Here is a 20,520-nt window from a genome sequence, read left to right as displayed (position 1 = left end):
GGGGCTAAAGGGAAAAAGGGATATGGGGGAAGGTGGGATCACAGTATTGAACTTTAAAATTTTTTTTTAGAGTACCCAATTATTTTTTCCAATTAAGGGGCAATTTAGCTTGTTCAATCCACCTATCGGGCACATCTTTTGGGTTGTGGGGGTGAAACCCACGCAGACACAGGGAGAGTGTGCAAACTCCTCACATACAGTGACCCAGCGCTGGGATTTGAACCCGGGTCCTCAGTGCCGTAGGCAGCAATGCTAACCATTGTGCCACCGTGCTGCCCCATAGTATTGAAGTTAAAATATTTGAAAACAATAAATACATTTAGAGCACCCAATTCATTTTTTCCAATTAAGGGGCAATTTCCCGTGGCCAATCAATCCATCTATCCTGCACATCTTTGGGTTGTGGGGGCGAAACCCATGGAAACAAGGGGAGAATGTGCAAACTCCACACGGACAGTGACTCAGAGCCAGGATCGAACCTGGGACCTCGGCGCCGTGAGGCAGCAGTACTAACCACTGCGCCACCTTGCTGCCATCACAGTATTGAACATGATGACCAGCCATGATCATAATGAATGATGGAACAAGCTCGAAGGATCGAATGGCCTACTCCTGCTTCTATTTCCTACGTACATTTCTAGGTATGTATATGAAGATTCTGCAATTATTCTCGTACCTTTCTTACAAGCCTCGCTATTTCTTGATTTTTATTTTTTCCTACAGTTTAGCTACTGTGAGGGGACCTAAAAATAACTGTCTCATGTGACTTCTTTCCCTTGCTTTTCCTACTTTTGACCCCAATTAATTTTACCAATTGATCTTCTGAGCCAAGATAGTTTTTCTCTATTGTACTGGTCTCATCACGTACTAACAGAGCAAACACATCTCGTTTTCTCTTCTTCATATCCTTTTGAAATGTCAAACACTTATGAATGTACAGTTCCCAGCCTTGGTCACCTTGTTGCCACATCTCTGTAATGAATATAATATCATGGGGATTTATTTCTAATTGTAACAACAATTTGTCTATTGTATTATGCAGACTCAGTCATTGCCACATGACTTGTCAGGTAGATCCAGTCAGAAGGCTGCGTGTGACTCTATTTAATGTGAGGACCTTGGAGCACCACCATTGTTCCATGATCTTGATGGGCTGGTGATAAGTTTTCGGTGACGTGTCGATGACCAGGCCCACCTTGCTGCTGCAGTCTTCTTCCACCTTTGTGTTGGGTAAGCTGGGTCTGTGAGGACTGCGTTTACTGCAGCACTGAGAGAGAGACAGGCTTCCAACACTTGAAGAAATGCAACTCGATTTTATTGAACTCTCAACTATCATACATACTTTAACTGTGGGTTGACCTATGCTGACTTGACTGGAGACCTGAGGCTAACCTGACCAGACTATCTCACTACCACATGGTGTGTGTTCTAGTTGCTGCTCACGGGCTCTGGCTGTCTCAGAGGCTGCATCCCAAGAGAGCGGGAAAACTAGTTCCCTCTGGCTTTATAGTGGTCGTGTCCTGTCTGGTGATTGGCTGCTGTGTTCTGTGTGTTCACTGGTCATCCTGTGTGTCAATCACTGCCTGTCTGTGCACCATCATATACCTGTGTGTGTATATTATGACACAGATGTCTTCCTATGCCTGTTCTGCCATTGAGGACATTTTGGACCATACTTCTGGCACTTTCTTCCATCCTTACTTACCTTGCCACCTTGGTGTCCTGAACAAGAGCAAAGAGCTCCCAATACATTGCTTAGAGGATCGTTGGAGCCTCTCCACCATATCAAACTGGCAGTGCATAAAGGAATTGGTCATGCCTGTAGATTAAGTTATGATGATTCTGTGTTTGACTGTATTTTCAACTTCAGTTTTATCTTCACATGTCATGAGGCTATGCATAGAAGTGCTATGATTTGCCAAGTTGCTGCAGTATTTGCCCATTTTATGGATTAGCATAGGTGTGGCAGTCATGGAACTGTAGGATGAATCTATTTATTCCCTGGTAATATGTCAACAGCCATTGATCCATCATGAAATGAAAAGATAAGTGTAATTGGGAGCAGGACTATCTCCGACTCATTCCCTTTCAAAGATTGGGGGAATAAGGATTTTTGCCTTCACTTCCCAGGGCCAATTGTTCAGAATATTCTATTAGCTTGCGAACACAGTTGGAGTCCTGTCCTGCCTTCAGCAGACATGAAAATGATTTGAAGCGTGTGTTGTAACTCGGAGACTTCCCATGTGCATTCACTCAACTGGACTTCTCAACAGCTTGTCACATCCAATCCAGAAATTCCAATTATTTTAACTTGCATGTCACTGTCAGCAATGCAAATCACGCTAAGTTATAAGCATTACTGGTAATCTCCATACACTGTCCTCCAAAAGGAAAATCTAGTGAGCTGTGTCTTGGTACATTGGGTAATAAAAATGAACTAATTAAACTTCATGGTTATATCAGCCTTTCCCCTCAATTGGGTATAAAGGACCACATGGTACTATTTTGAAGAAGAGCCAGGATGTTGGGCGGAATTCTCCGCAAGGCCCGACGCCGTCGTGAAACCCAGAGAGGATCACGACAGCGTCGGAGGCCGCTCCTGGCCCCCTATTCTAGGGGCTAGGAGGGCCGTGCTGTAAATCTCGGCCGCCGGGCCTGGTCGCTGGCGTCAAGGCCGGCGTGCCGGGAATGATGCGGCCGGCTCGCCTAATGACGTCAGCCGGGCATGTGCAGGTTGGCCGGCGCCAACCCACGCATGCGCGGGTGCCGTCTTCCCCTCCGCTGCCCTGCAAGACGTGGTGGCTTGATCTTGCGGGGCGGCAGAGGGGAAAGAGTGTGTCCCTTTGAGATGCCGGCCCGACGATCGGTGGGTACCGATCGCGGGCCAGTCCCCTCCCGAGCACGGTCGTGGTGTTCACTCCCCTCTCTGCCCCCCACAAGCCACAAACCAGGGCTGGATTCTCCTCTACCCGGCGTGACGGAGGGTCCCGGCGTAGGGGAGAGGCGCCAACCACTCAGGGGTCGGGCCTCCCCAAAGGTGGGGAATTCTCTCCACCTTTGGGGGCCAGCCCCGTGCCGGAGCGGTTGGCACCAGAAGACTGACGCAAAAAACCGGCACCCCTGGCAGCGGGGCTGGCCAAAAGGCTTTCGCCGGTCGGCGCATGTGCCGGCGGTGACGTCAGCGGCAGCTGGCCGCTGACGGCACCGCCGGCGCATGCGCGATGTGGATTTCTCTTCCGCTTCCGCCATGGCGGAGGCCGAGGCGGCCGCGGAAGAGAAATAGTGCACCCAGGGCACTGGCCCGGAGTCTGAGCGGGGGGCCCCGTTCGCGGGCCAGGCCACCATGGGGGCACCCCCGGGGTTTGATCGCCCCCCGCCCCCCAGTACCCCGGGGCCTGCTCGCGCCGCTGATCCCGCCGTTACAGAGGTGGTTCAAACCTCGGCGGAGGGAGAGGCCTCCCAGCGGCGGGACTTCGGCCCATCCGGGCCGGAGAATCACCACAGGGGCCTCGCCGATCAGAGTGACGAGATTCCCGCCACCTCCACTTCCCGGGTGGCGGAGAATCTCTGCCACGGCGGGGGCGGGATTTTCGGCGGCCCCAGGCAATTCTCTGACCCTGCTGGGGGTCAGAGAATTTCGCCCCAGGTATTGGCGCCACGTTCACGCCGGCAGTGACCAGGTGTGGTTGCCGCCGACGTGAACCGGTCGGGAATGGCAGGCCGCTCGGCCTATCCGGGTCGGAGAATCGTGGGCCACCGTGAAAAACGGCGGCCCGCGATTCTCCGAGTGGCGTGTCCCAAAACGCGACACGCCATTTTGGGGTGGGTGGGAGAATCGCGGGGGGTGCCAGAGCGGCCCTCCCGCGATTCTCCCACCCGGCGTGGGAGCGGAGAATCGCGCTAATTCTCTCTGGTGTCCTGGGCAATATTTGTTCCACAATCAACATCATTAATGCAGAAGAACATTATCACGTTGCTGCTGTGAGAGATTGTTTGCTGTATTTCTCACATTATAAAAGTGGCAACTCTTCAAAATTACTTAATTATGAAATATTTTGGTAAATCCTGAGATTATGAAAGGTGTTGCATGAATTCAAGTTCCTTGATCCCAAATCTACCACCATTTATTTGTTAATGTCCAAATCTGACTCGCCTTGGCATTTTCACCAATTTGTGATTTCTGACTTCAAGTTTTAAGCCATTGACAACAAATTCCCTTCCCGATGTATTGAAGTCAGTAAAGTTCGACCTCAAATTTTTATTCAAACTCACTGCTTCATTGCAGATTTAAAAATACAGCATTAAAAAATGCTGAATCGACTAAACTCCACAAGCGCGTAGCAGCTAACTGCCAAGTCCACAGAAAATTTCTACTTTAGTGTTGCATTTTTCTCTTGTCATTCTGTACATGGTTCTGATCTCCAATTTGCTTTCAAAGTGTGAAGAAGTGAAAGCACACTTCAAACTTCTCTGGTTGGACTGAGTCACACACATAGCTTACGATGTGTGCGACTCAGACCCAACTCGCACACTCTCTGGACTACTGCCCTTGAGATTGTTTTTCTGTTCTTTGCCATCATATTTAATGTTTAAAACACAAAAAAACAACTGTGCACACAGATAATATCCATTGCAGAGGAGTGTTATCAGCCAGCAGCTGCTTCAGTTGTCAGGTAAGGAGAGAAAAAAAAACAGACTCCTCCGCTCTCCTATAATCTCTCTGTCATGTTTTTTAAAAAACCAGTCTTGCTCTTCCCAGGAGCTTCCTGTCACAACGAATATAAGACCAAGGAGGGCAAGACACAATCTGCAAGCAAACAAAATGTTATGCTTACCTCAGGGGGTAAAATACAATTGGCCCACAGACATTAAGGAAAAACACCAGAATCTAAAGTAAAGCATTTTGCTTATTTTCCCTGCTGTTACAAGAACAGTGTAGAATAGAATTAATTATGAGACCAAGTATACCATTGATGGAACCATCAATTCTACAGACACGTGCTTGTAGGATTAGAATAGCGGTTTTAATATACTTACAACAGAGCCAGCCTGTTCGCCGTTGAACTTTCGATGAACTGGCCGGCTGGCTCTGTGGCACGGATCTTTATACAGCAGCTCCAGGGGGAGGAGTTCTGGGCGGAGCCAAGGGGGGAGCCCAGTACAAACTCTCGAGTACTCCCAGAGCTACTCCCCCTGGTGGTCAGGTAGTGCAACTGCACTTACAATATCGGTACGTATATACAATGGGAACAGAGTGACATTGGTAACTTATAATACCGTGTGAATCTCATTCACCACAACCATTAGGTATACTTCCCAGATAATGTACTCATCTCCATTTTATATCATCTTAGTTTTATACCCTAGTTAGAAATATGCTTTAATGGAGGAACATTTCTGGTATTTGGGAATCCAGGTGGCACAAGACTGGGGCAGGCTGCACAAGTTAAATTTGGCCAGGGTGGTGAAGCAAATGAAGGGAGAGTTTCGGAGATGGGATGCACTCCCGCTGTCGCTGGCAGGGAGGGTGCAGACTGTAAAGATGTCAATCCTCCCTAGATTTCTCTTTGTTTTTCAGTGCCTCCTGATCTTTGTCCCACAGTCCTTCTTCAAAAGAGTTAACATGATGATCATGAGCTTTGTCTGGGCGGGAAAATCCCCGTGGGCTGGCTTTGCCGAGTCTGATTAATTATTACTGGGTGGCCAACATCGCTATGATAAGGAAGTGGATGGTGGGTACGGGGTCTTTCTGGGAGCGGGTGGAGGCGGCTTCATGCAGGGGCTCCAGCTTGGCAGCCCTGGTCACTGCTCCTCTACCGCTGCCGCCGGCCAGGTACTCCACCAGCCCGGTAGTGGTGGCGACCCTATGGGGCCAGTGGAGGAGGCATGTAGGGGAGACGGGGGCGTCGGTTTGGGCGCCAATCTGCGACAACCATCGGTTTGCCCCCGGGAGTATGGATGGGGGGTTTTGAGCATGGCGGCGGGCGGGGGTGGGAAGGGTGGGCGATATGTTCCTGGAAGGGAGCTTTGCGAGTTTGAAGAGCTTGAAGGAGAAATTTGGGCTGGTAAGGGGAAATGATTTTAGGTACCTACAGTTGCGGGACTTTGTTCGTAGACAGGTCCCATCTTTCCCACGCCTCCCGCCAATGGGGATCCAAGACAGAATAGTCTCTAGGGAGGAAGAAGGGGAGGATAGAGTCTCTGATATTTATAAGGTGCTCATGAGGGAGGAAGGGTCCCAGACGGAGGAACTGAAGCTTAAATGGGAGGAGGAGCTAGGCGGGGAAATGGGGGACGGGCTGTGGGCAGAGGCCCTGAGTAGGGTAAATTCGACCGCGACATGTGCCAGGCTCAGGCTGATTCAATTTAAGGTCGTTCATCGGGCCCACATGACGGTGGCTCGGATGAGCAAATTCTTTGGGATAGAGGACAAATGCGCTAGGTGCGCGGGAGGACCAGCGAACCACGTTCACATGTTTTGGGCATGCCCTAAGCTTAGGGGGTACTGGGAGGGATTTGTGGGCATCATGTCCCGGGTGCTAAAAACAAGGGTGGCGATGGGTCCAGGGGTGGCAATTTTGGAGTTTTGGAAGACCCGGGAGTCCAGGGGGAGAAAGAGGCCGATGTTTTGGCCTTTGCTTCCCTGATAGCCCGCGACAAATACTATTGGCGTGGAGGGACTCAAAGCCCCTGAAGACTGAGTTGTGGCTTGCGGACATGTCGAGTTTCCTGGGTATGGAAAAAATTAAGTTCGCCTTGAGGGGATCTGTACAGGGGTTCGCCCGGAGCTGGCAACCAATTATTGACTTATTTGCGGGAGAGTGAGCGTCAGCGGGGGGGGGGGGGGGGGGGGGGGGGGGGTGTAGAGTAGAGTAGGAGGGATAAAATGGTGGGTAGTACTGGTGGGAGAGGAGCGGGCTTGTGCAGTATGTTACGATTGAAGTATTGAATGTACGTGGATGTTTGCACATTTTTGCCTTTTTTGCTTTCTTTCTGTTTACAAAGCCAAAAACTACCTCAATAAAATTGTTTATTAAATAAAAAGAAATATGCTTTAAATTTCATAATTCATAAGATTTTATACCTTTTTTTATTAACTCTGATCCAAAATGTGGTGTGCTTACCGGCATGTCTCAGGTCTTGTACTATCTAATTAAATAAAGTGACTCACCTTCAACATTTGGCTTCTTTCTCATCCATCTCACCCCCAGTGTTATAGTTAATGTTTGAAGTTAATGAAGAAGGTTGCAATATTGCAGAAAGACACATGGAGTAACAGTTTCAGTCTAAATTGTGAATCAAAGTGCCATATATGTTTTCAAAAAGCATCTCACTGAAAATCTTTGCCATTGCGTCTGGCATTTCAACACTACAGATTGTCTGCAATCAGCTCAGCTCAACATGGTGGAAGTATTATATATAAAGGAAATTTGATGTCTGGACATGTGTAGCCGGCTAGAAAAGGGTCTTATTTCACTTTCTGACAAGTGCAGTGGTGTGGTTATCACAATTTCCCAGGGGACAGTCTCACTTTAAAAAAATCAATATCAACTCTTGACACATTTTCATTTACATCAGTGTGTGGCTTTCAATCTGAGTACAAATCAATAAAGGGCTTTTAATGCTTCTCTGCCAGCCTGTTCTCTATAAGGTGGGATGAACTTAACCTCTGTTGGAATTTTTTTTTATTACGTTTTAGGAATTTTGACTTCCTCAAGATTAACACTAATCTTCGATGGCAGAGGTTGGAGCAGAAGGGTTTGCACAATGTAAAATTGAGTTCAAAATTAATTGTAACTTTAGAATAAACTTAACACAACGTAATGGAATGTGATGGCGGGAGAAGGTTAGGTTGCAAGGTCCTATGTTTCGAGAGGAAAATGTTGAACAAAACTGATAGAGATATGTTGATTGGTATTAAATAACTGTGCACACTGCCTTTTTGGTTTGAACTTACAAGGTTCTGTTTTGACAGTGAAACTGCGAAACCTCTGTTGAGAGAAATTTTGTTGCTGTCAAATGTTTCATAAAAGGAAAGAAACCTGCAAAGCAAATTAACAGCATCTTTTGCACCATATGATGTTTTAAAGTCAGTGTTCACTTTGTAGAACATTATTTCACCGGTTTATCAGATTATTTTAACTGTTATACATTACATTCACATTTCTTAAATTAAATGATGAAAATTTGAAAAATATAAAGACTCCGATCTTTAAAATGGCGACCTTGGCATATGCTGTCAGGGTTATGAAAATGACAAGGAAGTAGCAAAGCTTCACTTTTCTGCTTATTAATGTGGTTGGCATTGCTGCCTATGGCGTTGAGGACCCGGGTTCGAATCCCGGCCCTGCGTCACTGTCCGTGTGGAGTTTGCACTTTCTCCCCGTGTCTGTGTGGGTTTCCCAACATGTGTGCAGGCTAGGTGGATTGGCCACGTTAAATTGCTCCTTAATTGGAAAAAGAAAATTGGTTACTCTAAATTTTAAAAAAAGAAAGTGCATTAGCTCTGCAAAACTGTGCAGTTTTACCAGAGGATGTATTTTTATATGCATGTGACAGGTTGTGCTTGAATGCTTTTTCTGAAGAAAGTAAAGGGAAGCACTCACTAAACCTTTTGAATAATGAATTAGATTACTTGCATACCTCATTTTAAATCTTATTCTAAAATCAACCCTTGGATTAAAAATGAACTCAGATTAGCGCAAGGAAAAATTTCTTCCAGCATTAGAACTCGCTTTTATTAATCTGTTTGATCTGATTAAATCCTTACACAGACTTCCCAGTTATTCACATCGAATATGGTTGAAAAACTGTAGTGACTTAATTATTTACTGGACACTGGCAATAATTTTGCAGTCCCCAAAAGTGAGAAAACAAGCATAACAATGACGCCCTCCTGTGAATAAGGAGTTAGCAGGATCCATAGCATCTCGAAACCCCAGGGGTTGGTTAGGGTTTAGAACGATGTCAACTTTTTTGACAGTTATTTAACAACACAATGGCTTGTCAATGACAGTGAATTCAGCAAGGCTGCGCTGTATACAGATAAGGTAATGGAAACATTACACTGGAAGTGAGAAATGTGACAACTGTGATAACCATTACCTAAGCTTTTATCGAAGGTTGTCTATAAAATAAACATAAAGGCCTGAATTCTTGTAGCCCATTGGCAACTGGTTGGGACGTAGACTGCCGGACAAAATGCGAGGGTGATGTGGTCAGGGAAGAGCCCAACATCTTTCGACCACCATTACATATTGCCAGTGGCAGGAGAATTAAACTCGATCACCCACTGGATGGACAACTTAAGTGGTTAATTAAGGACCACTTCCCGTAGACAGATTTCCCCATGTTAGGAGGCTCCACTGCTCCATGCAGAGTCTGCTGGGGACAACCTGGCGGCCACACAGTGGATTCTAAGGGGTGTCCTCCTTTATGGGCGCTCCATGGAGCAGTGGGGGAATCGATGGGAGGAGTGCGGGTGTGATGGCAGCCCAGGCACAAAGGCCACCCTTGTGACAACAGCAACACCAGTGCTCAGTACTGTTCCCATCCTCCAGCCACACCTCCTACCGATTGTCAGGGCCTGGCAGCTAGCAGTGATGTTGCTGAGGTTACCGAGCGGCTGACGTCCAGCTTTTTAAAATTTATTCTTCATGGCATTTGGGGTCACTAGTTAGACCAGCAGTTATTTGATTGGGCCAGCAGTTCTTGAGTGCAGACTGCGATCCCTAAGTAGACAATGGTCTCTTTGATATCCTCTTAATTAACAGCCATGGGTAATATGCGTCCCAGGGTCCCACCACTGGTCAAAGTGCGGTCAGATCCCACTTTTGGCCTCGATGGTTGGACTTCAAGATAAGTGGAAAAATTCTGCCCAGTGGGCTCAGGATTTGCTTTACATGATATACACTGTAATATGGAAGAGAGTGTATTATTCTGCTGATAAGGCCGTGTAGTATTTGTGACTAATCTCTTCAAGGTCACAGCATTTATTTTCTGACACTGCCTAGAGTCATTCAGAGCTTAACTGCATTTTTGCTGAGAAAAATTACCACGTGGCTATAATTGCAAATTTCACCCTCCATTTTAGAACATTTCCAGTTTCATAAATGTAGAAATTGCAAACTTTGACAAATATATATTATATATCATGATTGGAGGTACAGTGTCTTGCTCCCCTTTTCTGTTCCTTTCCTTTCTTTCCAGATCTTCCTATTAACTGGCCTGTGTTGTGTCCTTCTCCTTATCATACTTGTAGTAGTCTAAGTTCAAACACGTTGATAGCAACCCCAGTTCAGACTTAGGGCAGGATTCTCCGGAAAGATTTCTAAGTGTGATAGCGAGCGGCACCTGCCATGAGCCTCCCGGCATGGGCCCGGTGAGGCTAGCAATGCTATTCACCTTTAACTGGTCCACTTAACAAGGCCTCAAGGGCTTCACACTGCAAATGAAGGCTTGCTAGCTGTTCGCTGAGACCGTACGCGCCAGCCCCCCCGCTAACAAGGTCGAGCAGCACTTAAACAGCACTTGCACAACCAACACCACTCAGCTCACAGCCATGGCCCCAAGCTTTGCAGACGGTGACCTGGGGAGGCTCCTAGATGCGATGGAGGCCAGAAGGGCTGTCCTGTCCCCTGAGGGTCCCAGAGGGTGAACACAGGGTAGCCAGTGCCACCAGGGATAAAGTGGCAGAGGCTGCAAGCTCATGCAGCATGACCAGGAAGATTGGCCTCCAGTGCTGCAAGAAAGTCAAGGACACACACTGGGCAGCACAGGTGAGTAGACACCAGCAACCCCCCCCCCCCCCCCCCCCCCCCCCCCCCCCCCCCCCCCGGATCCTTCCCGCCCCCAACGCAACCAGCCCCCCGAATCCTCCATCTGCTCCCCCAACCCACTCTTCATAACCCTCTCCCTTCATCCCAACCTTCCCAGCACCCTAACCTCCCTTCATACCCCCCCCCCCCCCCCCCCCCCACAAACACTGTGAATCATGTGTGTGGTTAATGATGTCCTCTCTGTGTCTCTGCAGGAGAAGCTTTCCCACAATTGCCAGTGGAGAGTGTAGACTGGCGGAGGGGTGTGGGACATAAGAGTCCTTATTACTCGAGGAACAGGCCCTGGAGATGACGGAGGTGGCCAAGGACAGAGCGGTCGCCAATGGGACGTCTGCATGCCACAGAGGTGAGGGTCCACCAGGCCTCACCTGGATGGACTGTTACACATGAGTTGTTATTGTCATTCAGACTGATCCATTCCTCCCACCGACCATGTATTAATTCCCCTCGGGTCCTCCAGCCAATGGTGCCGGCTCATCCAGGATGGCCCCTTCCCCTGCCTCCGATGAGGCCACCTCAGAGGAGGAGTCCCAGGATACCACAGTTGATGGGTCATAGCTATCACCCCCATCCTCCACTAGCATGATGCACGCACCTCGGTGGGAAATGTTAGTGGTCAGGCTTTCTGGGACATAATCCGGTGAACATCACACAGCTGCTGATGCACATCAGCTGGAGGCAGGAAATCCAAGGTGAGACATCAGTGGGAGGGCTACTGGATCCCAGGATGCAGCTGGGTCCCAGTTAGATGCCAAGCCTCAGGAATAGGTTTACCCGGAGCTGATGAAGACATTAGGGAGTGGCCAGGACATCCAGAAGGAGATGGCAGCAGGTCCATGGCTGATTGGAGGAGTCCCAGAGGCTACGGACACAAGAGAGTCACCGGCAATGCGTGGGGCGAGGCAAACACTGTTAGGGTGACGAATATAGTGGAGAGTCTGGTGCACGACGTCAGCAGCATGAGTAAAGGTGTGCGAGGGGTGGTGCAGTCGGTGATGGCCATGGCTGTCTGACTCCATGGGGGACGTGACCCAGTACCAGGCTGAACTTGATGAGGCTCTGTGGGACATGCCCACTCGAAGATCGGAATGGCTGAAGAGCTTGTCCCAGTCACAGGTGGTCATTGCCAAGTCACTGCAGAGCATGGCCTGATCATTGAGGAGCATCGCCGAGGGCATCGACACGATGGTGCGATGGAGCCACCAGGGCTGGCAGAGCCAGGTGACACAGGGGCAGGCGTGGCTCAAGCCAGCTGCTCCTCCATCCTGAGGTGAACCCCAGGCCCCTATGGGCACTGGCCAGGAGAGGGTGCTGAGTGTCAACCCGGCCCCATCCTATGGACTGGCGACAGTGGCCACCAGCTCCCCCGAGTTCCACTCCTCTGATGAGGAGCGGTAGAGCAAGGAAGGCCAAGCAGATCAAGGATCACTGAGTGCACGGGGAGGGAGGGGGTAAGGAGTGGAGTGTGCATTGGGGGAGAAGGGGCTTTGTGGGTTTGGGGACGGAGGGAGGGTAGGGATAGTGGGGAGGCATGCCCCGTGCTCCTGGGCTCATTGCCTGTGAGTGAAGGTGGCTACTCACCTCCTCGGTTCCCTGCAGCAGCCCATCCACCAGCTTCACGTTTTTCAAAAGGAGTATTAATCAGTGCCAGCATGACTACTTGCTGGGGAGGCTGCTGAATCACAGGAGGCTGTTGAATATGGGGTGGCTCCAATTAGTCATATGGAAATAGGGCTTAAGTGGTGATAATTGAATTGGCGAGATCCCGATTTCGGCCATGGGAGCGGGCTAGTTGCATCCCAAACTGTTTGACGCCTGGCGCATTTTCTCCCACTCCCTCTATTCATTGGCCTCCTTTCGCTCGAGTGAGAGGTTAGAGAATCGCACCATTAATTATATTACAATATCTTTAGTACATCTTTTACAACATTCTGGAAACAAAAGTGAGGGGCAATTAAACTTCAAAAGCACGCTGATATTTAAACTTTTGAAAGGATATCAGGCGTTCAGTGCATAAGCCTCAAATACTGTTTCAAATCGTTGTAAACAATCTTTGAAATTTTGATGTAATACTTCAGTTATGTTACATGAAACAAATCCAAGCAGAATCACAGCAGAAGTGCCACCACGGAATTACTTCAATCACACATGTATGCAAGTTGAATCAACCACTTCCTCCACATCTTTTTTTCTCCCTGATATCAAGGGCTCACTTCCTCGTGCCCTATGGGCATAACCCTTTTTGTGACTTAGATCACCTGGTATTGTCTTTCATTTTGTAATGCCTTCCCAGCATTGCCACATATAATTAAAAACAAATCTGAAATTAATAGATCACTGCTGCTAGTTGCTTTTGTGCAATGACAGCAGTTCATACCTCACATTAGTGATTGCATTGCAATGTAAATATTTTGTGGAATAAATTGATGTGCTTCACAAATTATTGGAGCTTTTAAATGACGATTCTGCATTACTATGTCCCTTTAATTCACGAGAGACACCTTCATGAAAATGTACACCGCTGATTTTCACACTTGCAACAAAAACAGGTTTAAAAAGGTATCATGGGACAGGATTTGACATTGCATCAGGATGACTGTGGGAAGGTGGGGGGGGGGGCATGTAAGCTGGTATAGAGGGGAAACATGATGGGGAAAACCTTGTTAGTGGGCCTCTTATAGGTCCAGGGGTAAGGGGGGTGGCGTAAAGGAGATATATCCTTCCCACCCTATTTCCACCAAAGGCCTGGGAGTAGGACCTGCCAGGCTTTAAACTTGGTATGAGTCTCCATTTAACGGGCTGGGTGGCACCCAATGCCTACCTGCCAACCCACTCCCAGGGGAGCGTAAAATTCTACCCATGGTCAGCTCTTTCTGGAAGGTGAACAAACTACTCACTTGCGTCTTTGCTGCATTGTGTTTCATACAATATTTTTAATAATGCAATCATTGATGGAATTAGAACTGTGTAACTTTATGTTATATGTTCTACCGTGAGATCACACTGTTGACATGCTTCAAAAGTAATGCCATTGAAATTATCAAATAACTTTGCAGCGCACAGCAGTATCAATGCCATTTTAGGCTTTGTGAAGTACACCTTGCCCACACCTTGCACTTTCATGGCATAGTCATTTAATTTGCCATCATTGCCACAGTACCATTTCAATGTCTACTTACAAAAGGTTACGCAAGTGTAATATAGCTTGCATTTCTGTAATTTCACGTTTCCCTCTTTATTACTTTTTATATTGCATTTTGATTTTGCTTTATTAAAAAAGCTTCCCTGTCCTAGCTTTTAATCAGATTAAAGTAGCAAACATAAATTTCTATCTTGGTTCTTTACTAGGCATTAGGGTTTAGTCTTTCATCACAATGTTCTTCCCTCAGATTAGCAATGCTTCAAAGCACTTCAGAGGCGAAATTCTCCGACCCCCAGCAGGGTGGAAAATCGCCTGTGGCCGCCGAAAATCCCGCCCCCACCGTGGCAGAGATTCTCCGCCAACCGGGAAGTGGCGGTGGCGGGAATCTCGCCACTCCGATCGGAGAGGCCCCTACGGTGATTCTCCGGCCCAGATGGGCCGAAGTCCCGCCGCTGGGAGGCCTCTCCCGCCGCCGAGTTTTGAACCACCTCTGGAACGGCGGGATCAGCGGCGCGAACGGGCCCATGGGTCCTGGGGGGGGCGGGGGACGATCGAACCCCGGGGGGTGCCCCCACGGTGGCCTGGCCCGCAATCGGGGCCCCCCGCTCAGACTCCGGGCCAGTGCCCTGGGTGCACTATTTCTCCTTCCGCGGCCGCCACGGCGGAAGCGGAAGAGAACCCCACATCGCGCATGCGCCGGCAGTGATGTCAGCGGCCAGCTGCCGCTGACGTCACTGCCGGCGCATGCGCCGACCGGCGAAAGCCTTTCGGCCAGCCCCGCTGCCGGGGGCGCCGGTTTTTTGCGCCAGTCTTCTGGTGCAAACCGCTCCGGCGCGGGGCTGGCCCCCAAAGGTGGGGAGAATTCCCCACCTTTGGGAGGCCCGACCCCTGAATGGTTGGCGCTACTCCCCTACGCCGGCACCCTCCGTCACGCCGGGTAGGGGAGAATCCTGCCCTTGATCAGTCATTTTGAAATCAACTGAAAAAATCAAGAAAATGAAATAAGTTTTCAGTCGAGGAGGCACATTGGGTTTTCAAATATTCAATTCTGGGGTGCGATTTGTCTCCTGTGTTGTGTCTGACTTTGCGCCGGCGCTATGGGTGATTTGCGGGAGAGCCCCAAATCGAACTTTACGCCAAGCACAAAATCCTTGGCGAGTCATCCGATATGGATGACGCCAGTGAGGGCATGATCCAGATAAGCACATTTAAATATCCCAACGCCGTATTCACCTGCTGAACGGGAGTCAACAACCACATCTGCAAGGCCTCAACCCAGTGCAGTTTAGTACTGATTTCCACAATCGTGGACCAGCGTGGTGGCACCTCAGGGGAGGGGTGGGGGAGATCTCGCAGGCAAGAGCCCCATGGATGGTTGGAGATAGTGCAGGGTAGTACCCTGGTACTCTCCCTGGCACCCAGGTGCCTTGGCACTGCCAGGGTTTGCTGATCTGTGAGGAGCCAGTTGTGCTGATGAACTCAGTTACCCAGCGCCAGAAAACTTTCAAAGTGTGGCCTCAATGGGGAGAAACTCCGAAGGCCCCAAAAAACAGCTAAGTGCCGTTGCATAGCGGTGTCCATCTCGGCACTGCAGCCATTGCGAAACACCATGCCACACGCGCCCTAAACTGGACTTTGGCATTCTTCCGGTGAATCGCACCTTTGCCTTTTGATTAGAAACTCATAACAACTTCCGGTGGCGACTATGAAGGAGTAATTCGCACATTTGGTGTCTCCCACTCGGGTCAGACGTTTGGACCTTTTCCCCCGTTTTTCTACCAGACTTGAACTGTAAAGCTAAAGACAGAGGCAATTGTGTCCTGAATTCCCACATTTGTGCATGGAGAGAAGGACTAGAAGTACTCGTAAAGGGAGAAACAGACGGATAGAGAAGGCTTGGGGTGAAGCTCCAGCAGGAGACAGCATGGTGGATGACTGGACCTCTGACTTGTTGACCCAGCGGTCAACATAGCAGCTGATGCAAGTTATTCAGGAAGACTTTATTCAGTGGGCCAAGCAGACACGGAGCTGTAAGTGGGACAATAGTATCCTGCGGGTCTACCAAGACCTGAGTGTGGAGGTGGCCAGGAAAAGAGCAGACTTCAACCAGATTAGTTCGATCCTTTTTTAGAAAAAGGTGAGGTTCGGACTGTTGTATCCAACCCGTCTCTGGGTCACGTACGAGGAATAGCACTTTTATTTTGAGTTGCCTGAGGATGCACTGGACTTCGTGAAAAGTAAAGGACTAGTGGTGGACTGAGAACTTTTGAACTTTGCTGCAACGTTCATGGTTTTTTTGTTTGTTTCTCTGTTCTTTAAAAACAGTTTCTCGTTTTTCGTTTCGTGGAAGCTGTTTGTAATGCCTTCTGTATTGATTTGGGACCAATGGAAGAGCTCAGTGAGTTAAGATTTTCATTTGCACTGTTGGGGGGTGGAGGTGTGCTTGTTTAGATTCTGGTGTTTTTCTGTCAGGCAAGTGTGTGGGGATTATTTGCTGTTGGAGTATGTTTGTATGAGCGGGGGTGGAGGGTGGGGAGGGAACAATAGGTGGGAGACTATTCAGCACCAGGGATGGGGGCCACCAAGCCAACTTGGTGAGCTAGCTCACGGAAGCGCATTGGGGGGTGTGCATGTGTTCAGTTTATCAAAGGGGTTGGGTTACAGAGAGTTGTTACTGGGGGGGGAAATGTTCTGCTGACGAGGGAGGGCCTTGGGCCAAGGGACAGAGAGGAGGTTTGGGGCGGAGGCCGCATGGGGGGGGGGGGGGGGGGGGGGGTGGACTGGTAAAGGTGCGCAACATGGACTGGAGGCGGGCCCAAAAAAGGGGATGGCTGATCGGCAAAGGGTGGGGCAATAACCCCCCCCCCCCAACTAGGCTGATCACCTGGAATGTTCGAGAGTTAAATGGGCCGGTCGAGAGGGACGTGTGTTCGCTCATCTTAGGGGACTGAAGGCGGATGTGGTAATGTTGCAGGAGACGTACCTTAGATTAACTGACCAGATTGGGTTAGGGGCTGGTTTAGCTCACTCAGCTAAATCGCTGGCTTTTAAAGCAGACTAATCAAGCCAGCAGCACGGTTCGATTCCCGTACCAGCCTCCCTGGACAGGTGCTGGAATGTGGCGACTAGGGGCTTTTCACAGTAACTTCATTGAAGCCTACTCATGACAATAAGTGATTTCCATTTCATTAGATTGAGAAAAGGCTGGGTCAGTCAGGTCTTTCACTCGGGACCGAATTCAAAGACTAGAGGGGTTGCGATCCTGATCAATAAGCGGGTGGTGTTTGAGGGGGGTAGAATAGTTTTAGATGTGGGAGGCAGGTACATTATGGTCAAAGGAAACTGGAAGGGGTGCAGGTGGTATTAGTAAATGTGTATGCGACATATAGGAATGATGTGGAGTTTATAAAGAGAATGCTGGGGAAAATATCAGACCTGGACTCGCACAGGTTGGTCATGGGAGGGGACTTCAACACAGTTATTGACCCTGGCTTGGACCAGTCAAGCTCAAAAACGGGCAGCGTGCCAGCAATGGCAAAGGAATTAAAGGGTTCATGGAGCTGATGAGGGGGGTGGATCCATGGAGATTTGGGCGGCCGAGGCCGAAGGAGTTCTCCAACTCACACGTGCATTAAGTGTATTCCCGGATCGATTTCTTCATTTTCAGCAGGGCCTTACTGGCAGGAGTGGTGGACACGGGGTACTCGCCGATCACTATCTCAGACCATGATCCGCACTGGGTTGACCTGCAGGTTAGTAAAGACAGTAACCAGCGCCCACACTGGATGTTAGATGCGGAACTTTTGGCAGATAAAGGGACGTGCGAGCGGCTGAGGAAATGTATTCAGAAGTACCTGCAGGTCAATGATACGGGGGAAATTTCAGCAGCGGTGGTCTGGGAACACTAAAGGCGGTGGTTAGAGGGGAGATGATATCAATATGGGCCCATAGGAAGAAGGTGGACAGGGCAGAAACGGACCGACTGGCAAAGGAGATACTATAGATCGATAGGAGGTATGCAGAGACCCCAGAGGCAGAGGTTTTACGTGAACAGCGGAGGCTCCAAGCGGAGTTTGGCTTGTTAACCACGGGAAGGGTGGTGCAGCAGCTGAGAAAGGTGAGGGGGGGATCTATGAAATGAATGAAAATGACTTATTGTCACGAGTAGGCTTCAATGAAGTTACTGTGAAAAGCCCCTAGTCGCCACATTCCAGCACCTGTTCAGGGAAGCTGTTACGAGAATCAAACCGTGCTGCTGGCCTGCTTGGTCTGCTTTCAAAGCCAGCAATTTAGCTCTGTGCTAAACAGCCCCAACAGAGCACGGAGAGAAGGCCAGCAGAATGCTTGCACAGCAGCTTAGAAAGACGGAGGCAGCCAGGGAGATGGGGAAAGTAAATGAGGGAGATGGAGACTCAGCAGGGTGAATGAGGCATTTAAGGATTTCTACAGTGGGCTGTATAGGTTGGAACCCCCTACAGGGCCGAAGAGGTGAGGCACTTCTTGCGGGAGGGGGGGGGGGGGGGGGGGGGGGGGGGGGGGCTGAATTTTCCAAAGGTGGACGGGGAGCAGGTAGAAGGGCTGGGGGCCCCGATCGGGTTGGAAGAGATAGTGGAGGGTCTGAAGGCCATGCAGGTGGGTAAAGCCCCGGGACCGGATCGGTACCCAGTTTAATAAAATGTTCTCTGGGATATTGGAGCCGGTGGTGATGAGGATGTTCAATGAGGCAAGGGAAAGACGGGTGCTGCCCCCGACGATGTCACAGGCCACGATTTCACTGATTCTGAAGCGGGACAAGAACCCGGAGCTGTGTGGGTCCTGCAGGCTGATATCCCTGTTGAATGTGGACGCCAAACCGCTGGCCAAAGTTTTGTCCTCCAGGATTGAGGATTGTGTTCTGGACGTTATTGGGGAGGACCAGATGGGGCTTGTTAAAGGTAGGCAGTTGGTGGCCAATGTCAGAAGGTTGTTAAATGTGATCATGATGCCCCCAGAAGGTAGGGAGCTGGAGGTAGTGATTGCAATGGATTCAGAAAAGGTAGTTTGATCGGGTAGAATGGGATTATCTGTGGGAGGTACTGGAAGGTTCAGATTTGGGTAGGGTTTATTGACTGGGTCAGGTTGCTGTATCAGGCTCCTGTGGCAAGTGTACGGATAAATAGGACAACATCAGACTATTTTAGACTGCACCGGGGGACAAGACAGGGATGTCCCCTTGCCCCACTGTTGTTCGCGCTAGCTATAGAGCCATTGGCAATTGCTCTAAGAGCCTCAAGGGGCTGGAAGGGGCTGGTCCGAGGCAGGGTGGAGCTCAGCGTCTTGCTCTATGCAGAAGACCTGCTTCTGTATGTATCGGACCCATTAGAGGGGATGGAAGAAATCATGAGGATTCTCGGGGAATTTAGCCGGTTTTCGGGGTACAAGCTAAATATGGGGAAAAGTGAGATGTTTGCGGTCCAGGCGAGGGGACAGGAGAGGAGATTGGGGGAGCTGCTGTTTAGATTAGTAGGGGAAAGCTTTAGGTATCTAGGCATTCAAGTGGCGCCGGAATGGGACCGGCTACATAAATTGAATCTGGCCCGGCTAGTGGACCAAATGAAGAACGATTTTCGGAGATGGGTGGAGCTCCCGTTGACATTAGCTGGGAGGGTGCAGACTGTGAAGATGACGGTCCTCCGAAGATTTCTGTTTGTATTTCAGTGTCTCCCCATCTTTATTCCGCGGTCCTTCTTGAAATGGGTCAACAAAGTGATCTCTGGCTTTGTTTGAGCGGGCAAGACCCTGCGAGTATGGGAGGTAATGCTGAGCGGAGTCGGGGAGAGGGCAGGATGGCGCTGCCAAATATTAGTAGCTATTACTTTGCAGCGAATATAGCCATGATCAGGAAGTGGGTGGTGGGGGAGGAGTCGGCATGGGAACGTATGGAGTTAGCTTCATGCAAGGGCACCAGTTTGGGGGCATTCTGCGCCAGTCAGCGCCTCTGCCGTTCCCGCCGGCACAAAACTCCATCAGCCCCGTGGTGGTGGCGGCCCTGAAAGTCTGGGCGCAAAGGAGGAGACATGTGGGAGCAGAGGGTGCATCGGTCTGGTTCTCAATCTGTAATAATCACTGATTTGCTCCAGGAAGTATGGATGGGGGTTCCGAATATGGCGGAGAGCAGGGATTGAGAGGATGGGGTATATGTTTATAAGGGGTGCTTTCCGAGTAGGAGGGCGCTGAAGGAGAAGTTTGGGTTGGCGAGGGGAAACAAACTCAGGTATCTTCAGGTGCGGGACTTCCTACGTAAACAGGTGTCAACCTTCCCGCTCCTACTGCTAAGGGGGATTCAGGACAGGATAGTTTCCAGAGGGTGGGTAGGAGAAGGGAGCATCTCAGACATTTATAAGGAGCTTATGGGGTCAGAGGAGGCGCAGACCGAAGAGCTGGAGCGCAAGTGGGAGAAGGAGCTGGGAGGTGAGATAGAGGATAGTCTATGGGTGGACGTGTTAAGTAGAGTCAATGCATCCGCAGCATGTGCCAGGCTCAGCCTGATACAATTTAAGG

At 49.6% G+C, this 20,520-nt stretch overlaps 1 protein-coding gene across 4 annotated transcripts in view; it reads right to left on the bottom strand.

The window, feature by feature from the left end:
- Nucleotides 1-20,520, bottom strand: part of LOC119967302 (heparan sulfate glucosamine 3-O-sulfotransferase 5) — a 357,063-nt gene that overhangs the window by 143,853 nt on the left and 192,690 nt on the right. The gene's annotated exons all lie outside the window — the stretch shown is intronic.

This window comes from Scyliorhinus canicula, chromosome 6 (genome assembly GCF_902713615.1).
Source record: "Scyliorhinus canicula chromosome 6, sScyCan1.1, whole genome shotgun sequence".
In the NCBI taxonomy this organism is placed as follows: Eukaryota; Metazoa; Chordata; class Chondrichthyes; order Carcharhiniformes; family Scyliorhinidae; genus Scyliorhinus; species Scyliorhinus canicula.
This window is presented reverse-complemented; position numbering and strand designations above follow the sequence as displayed.